General features: G+C 40.2%; 1 long non-coding RNA gene across 1 annotated transcript; it reads right to left on the bottom strand.

Moving 5' to 3' along the window:
• Positions 1-525: 525 nt before the first annotated feature.
• LOC146492042 (uncharacterized) lies at positions 526-8,536 on the bottom strand. Its single transcript, XR_014872416.1, has 2 exons — positions 8,223-8,536; positions 526-821 (listed from the first exon to the last, which is right to left on the bottom strand). It is a non-coding gene; the product is annotated as an uncharacterized LOC146492042 (long non-coding RNA).
• Between the last annotated feature and the right edge of the window lie 1,211 nt (positions 8,537-9,747).

Here is a 9,747-nt window from a genome sequence, read left to right as displayed (position 1 = left end):
TACTAAAAGTAAGTGGTAATGAGTAGCTACAATTAATACATAAGTGTTTCAAAAGCAAGCTAATGCATATATTGTTTTATATGTTTGCATTGATAGGTGTAGCTAGTAAGTTAAGCCACAGGCTAGCTTAATAATTAGAGCTAAATGTGTTAAAGAAATGGCTGAAATAGCTAAAAACCATAGACAGGTCAATGAATGAACCGTTCTCTGACTTGTATCCCCATGTGATGTCTGTGTTGTGTGTGTAAGGTCGGGGCGGGTTCATTCCACTGCAGGGCAACCTGCCACTGCATGTGGCGAATAAAATTTGAACTTGAACTTGAATGTCAAGCGTAAGGAAACATTATGGTCCTTTCTTGGTGTGATTTAAAAATATTAAGTGTGTCTACACTCTGGAGTTTTGGTTGAAGCCATAATGTGGGTAATTTTTGCATATCTACTGTGGCAGGGGTCGGCAACCTGCGGCTCCGGAGCCGCATGCAGCTCTTCCTTATAGTGCGGCTCCGCGTGGTTTGGGAAAATAAATTTGTTTTTTTTAAGTATTTAGCTGAAGTGTATTTTATTTATGTTTATTTATGTTCTTTTTAACTTGTAGTTCTAAATTGGTAGAGTATTGTGATATTGAAATATAAAATTATATTCTATTATTTTTTGATCGCTCAAAATAAGCGTCACACTCGCGGAAGCCGGCATACCCGCCGAAACGCCGTGCCTTAACAAGACTTTCAACCCAGGTAGGCCAATTATGGATCTTCGGATCCACATTATGTCAGCAGCTATTCTCCACCGTGAACTATGTTAAAAACAAACACCGCTCACGCCTCACAGATGACAGTTTACAGTCTTGCTTAAAAATGAAGTGACTTCGTACAGCCCCGATTTGCAGACGCTGTGCGCAGAGGTTCAGGAGCAGAAGTCCCATTGTAAACATACTACGGCAGACCCGACGATGTTTCCATGAACATGCTTTTCAGCATCTACCACATTTCACACACGGTTGCTGTACACATACAGCCAGCTGCAGCTTTTCAGCTCACAGGCCGACACACACCAACAACAGCATAGATGGCACAGACTAGTGATGTGTCGGTCGCGAACGAAATGGCTCTTAGAGCCGGATCTTTGACTTGAACGACACGAGCCGGCTTCTTATCGCAAGCCGTGGGTTTTTTTCCCCCCCTTTCTCTCACCCTCTCTCTCGCACTTTTTGTCCGCTTCACTCCGCACGCGAGCCTTGTGCTTTGCGCTGGGAAGAGGGGGGAGGGGCGGTAGTTACACTCGCAGTAGCACAGGAACAGAGCGGGAGGGAGAGAGAGAGAAAGAGAGCCAGGGACAATGTTACATTAGAAAGGTGTAGTAATCATCCACAACTTTCAGTTGCAGATGATAAAGGATTCAGAAAGTTTATTCATGCAGGTCCATATGACAGAGAATGTGCATCTTCTTTTTGTTTTCATATTTTTGTGGTTTGCAGTGTTTTGTTATTTCACATTAAATTTGTTTAAAAGGAAAAAGCTGAAAATTTAAATAGTTAAAAGTTGAACTGTGAATAGTTGTTTTTTGTATTATGATTTATTTATTACATTTTATGTGGAGTGAATAAATAAAAACATATTTACGGTGGCCCCTAGAGACAAAGCACATACAAACTCCAAAGCACGCAAAAAGTACAAAACACGTACAAAACACAACAGAAGTGCACCAGAATGCAGGCGCAGTGTTGAGCTTTTGTTACCTAGTGGCTACACAAGCCAGCAAGTACCAACGACCGGATTTGGTGTGTGGTAGTAACAGGTAAATGAACATTCTTTTAAAATTATTTGAATATATATGAATGCTTGTGTATAAATACACAAACAATACACATATGCTTTCATTTGTGTGATTTAAGTGATCTAGGTAGCTCTGTTTTGGAAGATCAGTTAACGCTAGAAATGTGTTTTGGAGTTTGTACGTGCTTTGTCTCTAGGGGCCACCGCATATATTTATATATAAAAATATATAAATAAAACCACTTTTTATTTACATTAGTAATTCCTTTTGTGCATAATTTTATATTATTGTTAATAATAAATTAATTAAAGCAACAAAACAACCTGAAGAGCCGGTTTGGAGCCGAAAGAGCCGGTTCTCTAAAAAGAGCCGGAAATCCCATCACTAGTGACTGCGGGTGCTGCTCAGGTGCGTCCGCCTCCCCTGCAGCGGCGCTGCAGACCACGCCCCACCACACACATTAACCAGGTAAAATACATATTTAGGCAGAATTTTGCAAATATCTATTTTTCATTTTTCAGCAAGCATAGTGCTTTTTTCCAATTACTTTTTAAAAGTCAGGTGGCGATATAAGGGTGGCGGCTCACAGCAGTTTTTGTTTGCTGGATCATTTTAGTTCATCTGGGTGTCTTTCCTTTTGTTATATTTCTTTAAGAGTTCAAAATGTGTTAATTACATAAATAAAATGTATTTTTCTCTGTAGCACTTCATGGATTTCATAAGCAACACACCTTAGTTGCTCTGTGGATTCTTTTAAAAAGCAGTTAAAAACTTTCCTGTTCAAACAAGCCTTTTGTTGATCTACGTATTTTATATTCTTTACATTATTTACATTTGATCTTTTACATTGTGTATAATGTCTATTGATTGTATTGTTTATTTTAATATTTGTGTACAGCGCTTTGTGACTGCCTGTCTGTGAAAAGCGCTTAATAAATAAACTTTACTTACTTACTTTAGTTGTTCACACAAAGCATAAAGGTAAAAAAACCTGGCTCCCAGTGTTTTCTTTTGCGTGGAAACCGGGTCCAAGTGGCTCTTTGGGTGTAAAAGGTTGCAGACCCCTGCTATAGATGTATGATGTGTTTCATTGTAATTATTGTTATTTAACCTTCCCTGCATGAATTGATGACTGAAGGATTTACATTTTAGGAGGAAATGTGACCACCCATCACATGTCCTGTTGTTTTTTGGTTCCCACGACTTTTAATGTTTTCCTTGTTAGATTCCAGTTTGTGCTCGCTGAGCCGACACTTTGGTTAGGATCTATCTCTGTGTTCTGGAAGTTAATACATATTCTGCCAATTCATGATCTCTGTTTACTGCAGAACAACATTCTCATCTGCTCTGGCTTTTAGTTCTTTCCAGTATCTCAGATAAGTTTCTTTGCTTTGCATTAAAATTTGGTGTACTCTGATCGGTAACTGGAACACAGTATTGTGAGAATCGTCGGTGTGTTTGAGAGAAGCCAGTTAGTCTCGTCACCATTTGACATAGGAGACTCTTTTCTGGGTTCACATCTTGGGTTTGGAGTGCTTTGGGATGGAGGCTGTCTTGACACTGGAATTAATTTGATTAAAAATTTGAATTGGGCAGCACGGTGGCACGGTGGTTAGCACTGTTGCCGCACAGCAAGAAGGTCCTGAGTTCAATTCCAACATCAGGCCGGGGTCTTTCTGTGTGGAGTTTGCATGTTCTCCCCGTGTTTGCGTGGGTTCCCTCCGGGTACTCCGGCTTCCTCCCACCGTCCAAAGACATGCAGCTTGTGGGGATAGGCTAATTGGATAATCCAAATTGTCACTAGGTGTGAATGAATGTGAGTGCGAATGGTTGTCTGTCCCTGTGTGTTGGCCCTGTGACAGACTGGCGACCTGTCCAGGGTGTACCCTGCCTCTCGCCCTATGACAGCTGGGATAGGCTCCAGCGCCCCCCGTGACCCTGAAAAGGATAAGCGGAAGCAAATGGGTGGATGGATGGATGGAAAAATTAGAATTATGTCTTAAATCTTAATTACAAATGGGTATTTGCCTAATCTCACCACAGTCCTAAAAGCATGGAGGAGATTCCAAGAGACAGGCAGTTGCTCTAGGACAGTGACCTATCAGCAGGACCAGTATTTTCTACTTTGTGCAAGGAGGAACAGGATGAGCACGGCTAGAACCCTACAAAATGACCTCCAGCAGGCCACTGGTGTGAATGTCTCTGACAAAACAATCATAAACAGACTTCATAAACAGAGGGTGGCCTGAGGACCTGACGTCCTCAAATGGGCACTCAGGCATGAGGGCCGTGAGATATGGATTAATAACCATTAATCCATTTCTCATGTAGGCAGTTCCTGGAGGATGAAGAATTTACAGCACTGACTGGTCCCCACATTCGCCTGACCTAAATCCAATAGAAGACCTTCAGGGACAGATGTTTCAGTCCTTCCAAGACCGCCAGGTTGCACTTCAGACTAATCAGGAGGTGATGGTTTGGACCAGATCTGGGTAGAGATCCCCCAGGAAATCATCCACTGTCTCATAAGTGACTTTTTAAGATTTTTGCAATTCAATAAAAAATTGCCAAAACATAGCAAACAGTCTATTATTTAAAAAATTAAATAAATAAAAAAAATAAAGGCCACTGGGGAACTGATGGTGCAACACAGGCAAACATGTCAGTATCTTCATAAATGAATAATAGAAAGGTATCTGCCTATACTTATTTTGGATCTCTAATTGAACATGAAAAGTACAAGTGATAGAGATTTACTCCAGCTCATCTGACAGCAATTCAACAGGAAACTTCTTCTATATCTACTGCTTTGCTGTTCTGACACATAAGATTGTGGTTCTGCAGCTGTTTGAAGTTGTAAAGCTGTCAGTCCTCGCTGCACTCCGGCTTTGTCTCTTCTCAGCCACTTGCAGGTGAGGTGTCATTGATAACGTGGAAGCCCTTCCACTTTTATTTACATCTCCCCTTCCTGCTGTGATTCAAGAGATTAAATGGAGGAAATCCATACGAGATCATAGCTTTCACTTGGATTTACGCTCGTCGGTGTTCTCCAGCAAACGCACAAACGCTCCCTTCAGGATGCTCTGAGGATTTAGCACCTAGGTTTTCGTTTGCTGCCTTCTTGCTTGGGACTTACCTTGAAAAAGAGATTGTCTTCCTCTCTTGGTTGAATAAATGGCTTAACTGACTTCTAACGCGTTCGCTTTCGCAACCTTTCATTTTTCTGTCTCTATCCCGCTCTGCCGCATTTTCTCTCTGTCAGCAGAAAGTGATATCAAATTGAGAGCAATGACATTCTCGTTGCACTTTGGTCAGACACGCATTTATTAGAAAATCAGGGGAGCAAAATCCTTACGTACAGGCTGGGCTCTTAACATGGACCTTCTGTGCTTCCACTACACCTACGCATTGAGGACAAGCACATACACATTCCTGTTAAACACATGCTAACAGATTGCCCATAAATACAAACACGAGAGAGAGACACAAAACAAATTAGAAGAATATGAATCGATAATAATAAAGATTCAGCTCTCTGTTCGGGCAGACCCAGCCAAGACCTCTGACTGGCTGCCTTTGAATTATAGATGTCTGAGTGACAGATGAATGAGAGGGAGGAGATTAATGTCTGTCGCTAATCGTGTGCGTGACACATGCACACACCGTCATGCATAAATATGATTCCCAAGAACCAAAACGGAGCAGCCAGACCTCAGCACCGTGGTTGCGAAAGTCCGCACACACATAGATTTACACACACACACACACACACAACACAACACAACCATACAAGGGTGCAGAGGCACCCACACATACTAGTGTCAACAGCAGGTTGCGGCGACTTCTTGAACCACACGAGGTATTCACTGTTGTGGTGGAGAATAATGATTGACTGGCTGGAGCCTGATCTGCGTCAGACAGAGTAGGAGACTCTGAACTGTGCTGCAGGCAATTACTTTGTTTTAGAGGAAAAGATGGAGGGGGGAGGGAAAGAAAGAAATGGAGTGCGGGGGGGGGGGGGGGGGGAGAGACAGAAACAAAATGGGGAGGGATCTGGCAGGCTGCTATGAGTTAACAGTGGCACCTGGTGGTCAACTGAATAACTGTTTATGGAATATGACTCAAGAAAATGGAAGGAGGTAGTGTTTTTGTGCCTTATTCTTACCTCTGACTGGTCATGTCACCCCCTTTTGTTTTGTTACTCCTATTCTGTATTCTATGATTAGCAGCAATGTATAATGACCCAGATGTTCTGTATATGCATGCAGTTCTTTCTACCATTGAGGACTTTTATTTATTTTATATTGATTTTTAACTGAAGCGCCTTGAGGCGACTTTTGTTGTGATTTGGCGCTATATAAATAAAATTGAATTGAATTAACCTCTATTCCAATAGCCTTAAAGGTGCTACTTAGATATGCTTGATTGATCAGTATTGCACTCTTGAATTAATTACATCTGACATCTTACTAATTGTACACTTTCAAATTTAGACAACTGACTCTTGCTTCTATGTCCAAATTGCTCATAAGCTCAGCTGGACCTCAGAAAATAGGATGCTGCTGCTAGAGTCTTGACTATTCTGCCAGCTAAAGCTGTTTAGCTGACTCTGCATCAAAAAACATGTAACAGAAGGACTATAATGCACAAAATGCATGAATAACACTTCATACAAAAGGTAACATCTTCTATTTTCTTGCTTGCTTTCCTGCTCAAGTGAATAAAACACAAGTTACGCCTGTCTCAGAAAATCAATAACCTGGTAGATGTTCAAACTGATGACATAAATGTTTTTAGAAGTCATGACTTACAAGTATATCTTGTAAACCATCCACAACATCAGTGAGTTGTCAAACCCTATCCACTGTGGAAATAAGGATACTCAATATGGGGCATTATAAGGAACGCAACCCCTTATTTTGATCCCAAGGAGCTGTAAAGTAAGTCACTACAAGTAAGACACAAATAGACTCAAGCGGCAACACCATCTATGCTTATAACTATAATGTTCCCTCACATTGACAGTATCTTGCTAACATTATAGTAACTAGCAAGCAAAGACTTACTAACAGCGAAATTCTGCATATAGCTGTTGTTAACAGCAAATTAATGATGCCAAATTAGGCTAAAATCACAATCTTACTCTTTGTTTCTACATGTCTTGCAAAAGTTAATGTGGTAACATGATGGCTTTTTTTAAATGAAAAGGAGTACAAATTTATTTTAATCCGTCATGGCATCACTGAGCCATTTTGAGGCAGAAATGTATTTTAGCCACATGCTAAACAAGCAGTGTTCTTCTTCTTCTTCTAGTTTTGAAAAAGCTGAATATGTTACCTTTCAGATTAAGTCACTCATGTGCAAAGTTTGTATCTAGGTATGTCAAATTGGTAAAAGAAAGAAAGAAATATGAATATTTTACTTAGTTAATTCTTAAACCTGTTAAGCCATGACTCATTTATGCTTGTTACTCATCTCTGTGATAAAGACAGGACTTTATGGATGGTCAGACATGATAGGACGTTTTTGTGGAAACTGTCAGAATACACAGTGCGATGCATTAGAGAATGAGTCAACTTTCTACTCTGTGGCTTCATCAGTGATGAGTTTTGAACCTTATTATTAAGATAAAGTCTTAATTAATGACCCATCAACTTTCACTTCTCAGTGAATCCCTGTGCTTCATTTTTCCTCACAAATCTCATCATTCAGTGCCTCATGTATCCTGCTTTGTATGAATAAGAGACAATGAACGAGGACGGAATAACAAGGCCTTGGGAGGTGTTTGAAGGTATTATTTGAATAAAAATGTTTTTTAAAGAGTTTAAGACCTTTTAAAAACAGATAAAATGTAACAGAGCAGTGATTGAGTGCAGCATGTAATCTGTCCAGCAGGAGACATTTTGCAAGCTAATGTTAGCTCAACATTTGCACTAAACTCATGTTACTATCTTACTGACTTATTTTCGTAACTAGAAAGTTGACACAAAGTTACAGATTGTGGATTTTTAAAAGAGCCCATAAACATTAGATTAGCTGTCTTCTAAGACAGCGATATAAAAATAATATTGTACATGTTAGGATGGCCTAGGTAAGGGGTCGGTAACCTGCGGCTCTTTAGTCCTTATAGTGCGGCTCCGCATGGTTTGGGAAAATAAATTAGAAGTATTTAGCTGAAGTGTATTTTATTTATGTTAGTTCTTTTTTAACTTGTAGTTCTAAATTGTTAGATTATTGTGATATTGAAATATAAAAATACAATCATATTCTATTATTTCTTCATCGCTCAAAATAAGCGTCACACTCGCGGAAGCCGGTGTACCCACCGAAATGCCACGCATTTACCGAGACTTTCAACCCCAGGTAGGTCAATTATGGATCTTCGGATCCACATTATGTCAGCAGCTATTCTTCACTGTGAACTATGTTAAAACAAACACCCCTCACACCTCACAGATGACAGCTTACAGTCCTGCGTAAAGATGAAAGCCCCGATTTGCAGACGCTGTGCACAGAGGTTCAGGAGCAGAAGTCCCATTGTAAACATATCACGACAGACCCGACGATGTTTGCATGAACACGCTTTTCAGCATCTCTTTATTGTCCATTTTTCACAAACGGTTGCTGTACGCACACAGACGGCTGTAGCTTTTCAGCTCACAGCCCGACATACACCAACAACAGCATAGATAGCACAGACGTTAAATCGGCGAGGTGTGATTGCGGGTGCCACTCAGGTGCGTCCGCCTCCCCTGCAGTGGCACTGCAGGGGAGGCGGTGGCGCCACACACATTAACCAGGTAAAATACATATTTAGGCAGAATTTTGTAAATATCTATTTTTCTTTTTTTTTTCAGCAGCATAGTGCTTTTTTTCCAATTATTTTTTTAAAAGTCAGATCAAGGCTCCAAAAGCCCAAAGGCGATATAAGGATGGCGGCTCACAGTGTTTGTTTGCTACATGGATCATTTTAGTTCAGCTGGGTGTCTTTCCTTTTGTTATATTTCTTTAAGAGTTCAAAATGTGTTAATTACATAAACATAATGTAGTTTTCTCTGTAGCACTTCATGGATTTCATAAGCAACACAGCTTAGTTGTTCACACAAAGCATAAAGGTAAAAAACAATATATACAGTGTTATCTTCATTTTAGATGTCAAAAAGTCTTTGCGGCTCCCAGTGTTTTCTTTTGCGTGGAAACCGGGTCCAAATGGCTCTTTTGGTGTTAAAGGTTGCAGACCCCTGGTCTAGGTCTTTTGGACATATGTGTTATTAATTTTTATGGATAATGAATTTGAGAGGTAGTGATTTTGGGATTATCCTTTATACTTGTTACCAGATTTATTTATTATTTTATCTTGGTTACTTACTTATGCTAGGTTTAAATATAGCTTTATGTAGGTCTGTATAAGTTTTCAGTAATCCATACCATGGTTATCCTAATGCTACAGTACTGTTAGGAGAAACATCAACGAGACCTCTGTCTGTGCGCCCCAGGGCAGCTGTGGCTACAATGTAGCTTGCCATCACCAGTGTATGAATGTGTAGATGACTGAATGTAGTGTAAAGCGCTTTGGGGTCCTTAGGGACTGAGTAAAGCGCTATACAAATACAGGCCATTTACCAAAGATGGGGATCAGGTCTGTCTGTGACCACTCACAGTCATTTGGCATCTTCAGACTTTGGTGTATCAAAACCGTGATAAGTACAGTGGTAATGAGGGGGATTCAGTCTGCTACCAGTTTGAGTCAAGTTGGCAATTGCACACAATCTGCTTGCGATAGATCATAGATGAAAATCACAAATCTGTTGCTGACACATAGACAGAAATTCACACTTAATACTTATATTCAGAGTCAGGAAGAACCTTCAGAAACTTCAAAAATTCAGAAACTTATCAAATAATAAAAGCTGGACAGTGGTTAACCTGCATAATGACACAGGCATTCCACAACCTTCCTTTTATATAGGAATA

Source organism: Neolamprologus multifasciatus, chromosome 23 (assembly GCF_963576455.1).
Source record: "Neolamprologus multifasciatus chromosome 23, fNeoMul1.2, whole genome shotgun sequence".
NCBI lineage: Eukaryota > Metazoa > Chordata > Actinopteri > Cichliformes > Cichlidae > Neolamprologus > Neolamprologus multifasciatus.
The sequence above is the reverse complement of the archived record's forward strand: the minus strand, read 5'-3'. Positions and strand labels throughout refer to the sequence as shown.